The 5,712-nt window shown below is 50.6% G+C and overlaps 1 protein-coding gene across 1 annotated transcript in view; it reads right to left on the reverse strand.

Annotated features, from left to right (window-relative positions):
• The window catches only part of CDADC1 (cytidine and dCMP deaminase domain containing 1), a gene marked incomplete at its 5' end in the record, with an annotated part of 87,162 nt that overhangs the window by 58,418 nt on the left and 23,032 nt on the right, over positions 1-5,712 (reverse strand). The gene's annotated exons all lie outside the window — the stretch shown is intronic.

Genomic DNA, 5,712 nt, shown 5'->3' on the forward strand with positions numbered 1-5,712 from the left:
ACCCTGAGCATGACTAGGGGTGGCATCGCAACCTCCCGATCCGCCCTGCTCTGTGCATGACAGGGGGCGGCGCCCCAACTCCCCAATCGGCCCTGCTCTGAGCCCGACCAGGGGCTGCACCTAGGGATTGGGCCTGCCCTCTGCCACCCGGGAGCAGGCCTAAGCCAGCAGGTCATTATCTCCCGAGGGGTCCCAGACTGCGAGAGGGCACAGGCCGGGCTATGGGCCCCCCCCCCCCCCCCCCACCACAGTGCACAAATTTTTGTGCACCGGGCCTCTAGTATATATATAAAGAGCCAGGGGCTGTCACATCTGAAACCAAATGGACAACCAAACAGGCTGAGTGGGGCAACAAGTCTGGCAGGGAGGTTAGTGAAGGACGACCAAACGACTGAGTACCAGGCTGCGTGGGGCCACCAGGCCAGCAGGGGGTTAGTGAGGGACAACCAAACGACTGAGCAGCAGGCTGTGTGGGGCGACCAGGCCGGCAGGGGGGGCAGTGAGGGGCAATCAGGCAGGCAAACAGGGAGCAGTTAGGAGCCAGAGGTCCTGGATCGCCTAAACTGGCAGTTGGACATCCCCCGGGTGGTCCCGGATTGGAGAGGGTGCAGGCTGGGCTGAGGGGCCCCCAACCCCCGTGCATGAATTTCATGCACCGGGCCTCTAGTATAAATAATAATTTCGATCATATTATTCCTGCTCAAAAATCTTCAGTGGCTGGCTCCACATTATCTTATATAGGATTTATAGGTCAATTAACACAAGTGATAAAGTAAATATCCAATCTGCCCAGTTAATTGGGAAAAGAAGAAAAATTGCTACTATCATCTTACCTATCTTCTCTACTTGTAACTGCAGGGTAAAGACTATGGAATCTAACAACTATCATAGATATCCTACAGCTTGAAATACTTGTTGCAGGCCGAGAGACTCTAGCCACTTGTAGCTCAAAGGCATTGCCTTCACCAGGTACTGATCATTACTTTTAAGACTTTGATGTAAATAAAAACAAAACAAGTGAAATAAGCCAGTCAGAGAAAGACAAGTACCACATGATCTCTCTCACTCATATGTGGAATCTAATGAACAAAATAAACAAACAAAATAGATCCAGGGACATTGAAGCATGCAACAGACTGTCGAATCTCAGAGGGAAGGGGGGCAAGGGAGCAGGAAGAGTTAACCAAAGAATTAATATATATAGTGCAGTGAAGGCCTGGGGAGGGGGCGGGAGCGGGGTGGATGGGGGTCAATGAGGGAATAGAAAGGAGGACATCTGTAATACTTTCAACAACAAAGATAAATTTTTAAAAAAAGAAAATACTGACCCCCTAGAACCTTGCATTTCACAGCCTGATGACCCCACATGTGCTGTTTCCCTGACCAGGATGTATTCCTCCTCCTCTACCTCTAACCCAGCAAGATACAGCCTAAGCCCTAGCCTTTCATAACATGCCAACCTGAAGAGATCACTATTTCTCCTCTAACCTATTACTTACAGCCCATCTCATTCATTTGGTACTAGATGATGTGCTCCATTGTTATTTTTAGCCACCAATAACTCCTTGAGGAAAAGGATTGGGGACTATACCAGCCTTTCCCCCCCAGAAGCTCTCCAAAGGAGGCTTCTTTACAAAGGCATGTTTGATCATTTCCTTTGGTAATTGAACTCAAACTCCAGTCCCTCTCCTTCACAGAAGTCTGGGAGGTGGGGCTGAAAGTTCCAACCCTCTAATCACTTGGTTGGTTCCCCTGGCAACCAAGACCCATCCATAAGGGTTTTCCAAACATCACTTCATGAACGGAAACTCAGGTGTGGTTGAAATGAATAACAAAAGACACCTTTATCACTCATCACTCAGTAAATTCCAGTAAGGTCTGAGTTATGTGGAAACATGCCTACCTGTTGGCCAGTTATACCTGGGAACAAATTAGTGGCCAGGATGGGCGTGGTCACTGCAAGTGCACAAAACCTAAATATTTAAATTTATAAACAAAGATGTGAGCTCGTGCGGGCGTGCACGCTCTCTCTTTTACACACACACACACATACACACACACACACACACACACACGCACACACACACTCCCTAGGCCCTCTTGGGACTTCTGTTACAGGGGCTGCCATGTGGGACTCCCACAATGAATTAATGGACTAAATACTAAAGTATACTCCACTGCAACATGGAAAGGAAGCTCTGTACACTGGACCTGCTTCTGCTTTGCTGAACTCCCAGCTGCCCCTCTTTCAGAACTGGCTTGGGAAAATGGGGCACTGTAACCTAAAAAATGTAACCTCATACAAATAAAGCCTTCTCCACATCCCATCCTCCCAGGGGGGCTTCTGAAAATGCTTACTTCAGCAATACCCCAAGAGCCTCACTCCCACTCATGTCTGGGAAATCTGGCCATTAATTCCTCCTGTAACAGCAGTACCTATGTAAAAGATGTGATATTTTTGGTCTGGCTGATGTTGCTCAGTGGTTGACCATTGACCTATCAACCAGGAGATCAAGGTTTGATTCCTAGTCAGGGCACATACCCGGGTTGCAGGCTCGCTCTCCAGGTAGGGGATGTGCAGGAGGCAGACTATCAATGACTCTCACATCATTGATGCTTCTATCTCTCTCCCTCTCCCTCTCTCTGAAATCAACAAAAACATATTTTAAAAAGAAGATATATTTTAAATAGCAGAATGGTCTGCATACTTACCTGGGGGCAAAAAAAAATCATGACTACAAAGAGTTTTAGTGAGTAGCCCTGTATGACAGAGATGGAAAGCTATCCTATACAATAAAAGCCTAGGTGGTGTCACGCCCTCGCTCGATGTCGCCACAAGATGGCCGCATGCACAGTAGAGGCGGGGCCTGGCGGCCGCTCTGCACAGTGAGGCCTGGGGGTCCCACAGCTCCGCGCAGCACAGAGGAGGCCAGTTCCAGAGTCTCCACTGCTCGTTCGAAGGAGGTGGGTCCTGGCGGAGGAGACAGGTTGTGGCAGGGGAGGGTAGGTGTGGGAGATCAGGCTGGTGGCAGAGGGCAGTTGGGGGCGATTAGGCCCACAGGGGAGCAGTTAGGCATCGATCGGGCTGGCAGGGGAGCAGTTAGGGGGCGATCAGGCTGGCAGGCAGATGCGGTTAGGGGCAATCAGACAGGCAGGCAGGCAGGTGAGCGGTTAGGAGCCAGCAGTCCCACATTGGAGAGAGTGCAGGCTGGGCTGAGGGACACCTTCCCCCCGCCGCATGAATTTTGTGCACCGGGCCTCTAGTATATTAATAATTTGTGCTTATCCTTTCCAAAATGTAGTCAATGGGAAGCAGCTGCCCAGTCAGGAACTACAGTTCCCACAATGAATATGAACAGAAATGATGCATGTGACTTCCCAGCCAGGATTTGTTTGTTAGTTAATCCTCAGCTGAGGATATTTTTCCATTGATTTTTAGAGAGAGTGGAAGAGAAGGGGAGAGAGAGAGAGAGAAACATCAATGTGAGAGGGACACATCAACTGGTTGCCTCCATACATGCCCCGAACAGGGCCAGGGATGGAGCCTACAACTGAGGTGTGCTCCGGACCAGAATCGAACCCAGGACCCTTCAGTCCGCAAGCTGACACTCTATCCACTTAGCCAAACTGGCTAGGGCCCAGGCCAGGAATTTTAAGAGCAGGTATGCCTTCTCTATTTTCTTTCTCAGTCTGGATGCAGAGGACTAGGGATGCAGGGCCGTTGGTAATGACAGCAAAAACACCACAGAATATACCTAGGCCCATGAATCAATCACACGGAGAAATTTGTCTGCTGTTCAGCAACAACTGCATTGGGATATTACAGTAGTGCCACTTTATCTGCAATTTCGCTTTCTGTGGTTTCAGTTATCCACGGTCAATCATTGTCTACCAATATTAAGTGGAAAATTCCAGAAATAAACAATTCACAAGTTTTAAATTGTGTGCCATTCTGAATAGTGTAATGAAGTCTCTCCATCCCACTCCATCTCATCCTAGACATAAATCATCCCTTTGTCCAGTATCTCCACTGTAAACGTTACCCGCCCACTAGTCACTTAGTAGTTGTCTAGGTTATCAGATCTACTATTGCAGAATCATTGTTATCTATCACAGTGCTTGTGTTCAAGTAACTTATTTTTACTTATTAATAGCCCCAAAGCACAAGAGTAGTGATGCTGGCAATTCAGTTGTACTAAAGAGAAGTGGTAAAGTGCTTCCTTTAGGTGAAATGGTATGTCTGCATAGGAAAAAAACAACATATATAGAGTTTAATATGGTAGTTTGAAGCATCCACTGAGCATCTTGGAACATATCCTCCATGGATAAACTACTCTACAGGGGTTATAAATGCCTAATATATTAAGCCACTGAAATTTTAGTGTTTTATTTGTTACTAGAGGCCCGGTGCACAGATTCGTGCACTGGTGGGGTCCCTCGGCCTGGCCTGCGACATCCCCCGTGGGGTCCCAGATTGCAAGAGGGTGCAGGCCAGGCCGAGGGACCCCACCAGTATATAATTGGGGCCGGGGAGGGACCGGGCTCCAGGGCATGTGCGGGCCATCTCGCCCAGTCCCGATCAGGGCCAGCCGGCCGGGGAGGGACCACAGGAGGTTGGCCAGCTGGGGAGGGACTGCAGGAGAGCTCCAGGGCATGTCTGGCCCGTCTCGCCCAGTCCCAATCGGCTGGACCCCAGCAGCAAGCTAACCTACTGGTTGAAGTGTCTACCACCTGGTGGTCAGTGCATGTCATAGCGACCAGTTGAACAGTCGAACAAACGGTCTGCACTTAGCATATTAGGCTTTTATTACATAGGGCTAGAGGCCTGGTGCACAAGTTAGTGCACGGATGGGGTCCAGCTGGCCCGTCCTGATCGGGGCCGATCGGGCTGGGCCAACCAGGGTGAGGGGACGTGGGAGGTTGGCCAGCAGGCCCCACCCCTGATCAGGGTAGGGGGGGCCTATGGGGGACCAGGCCAGCCAGGGGGAGGGGCTGCGGGTGGTTGGTGGGCTGGCCCCGCCCCTGATCAGGGTGTGGGGGGGCCGATTGAGGGTGGGACCGGCTGAGGGGATGGGCCGCAGGCAGTTGGCCAGCTGGCCCCGCCCCCAATTGGCTGCAGGGAGGGGCCATCCCCGCCCCCTGGTCAAATTCCCAGTTGAACTCCTGGTAGAGGGGATAATTTGCATATTAGGTATCCTATCTAATAATAGAGAAACATGGTAATTAACCATAACTTCGCTACCCTTCCCATTGGCTAATCAGCAAGATATGCAAATTAACTGCCAACAAAGATGGCGGCCAGCAGCCACGCAGCTGAAGCGAACATGAGGCTTGCTTGCTCCAGTGATGGAGGAAGCCAAGGTTCCCCGCCTGCTGCGGCCCAGCTCTGAGCTCCAGATGCAACAATGTTGCAATTATAGAAGCTAAACAAACCCAGAAACCTGCTTTCAGCCGCCAGCGGGCTCAGAGCTTAGAGCGCCAGTGATGGCAACAGAGTTTCAATTATAGAAGCTAAACAAACCCAGATACCTGCTTTTAGCCAGCCACAGCCTCAGAGCTGGAGCCGGCTCTCAGCTCCAGTGACAGCTATAGAAGGTAAATAAATCCCAAAAGAAAAAAAGGAGAGGTTGGGAACTTCAGTCACCCGCCAGCCTGAAAACGGCCCTCAGCCCCTCACCCAGACTGGCCAGGCACCCCAGTGGGGACCCCCAC

Source organism: Myotis brandtii, unplaced genomic scaffold (assembly GCF_000412655.1).
Source record: "Myotis brandtii unplaced genomic scaffold, ASM41265v1 scaffold174, whole genome shotgun sequence".
Taxonomy (NCBI): Eukaryota; Metazoa; Chordata; class Mammalia; order Chiroptera; family Vespertilionidae; genus Myotis; species Myotis brandtii.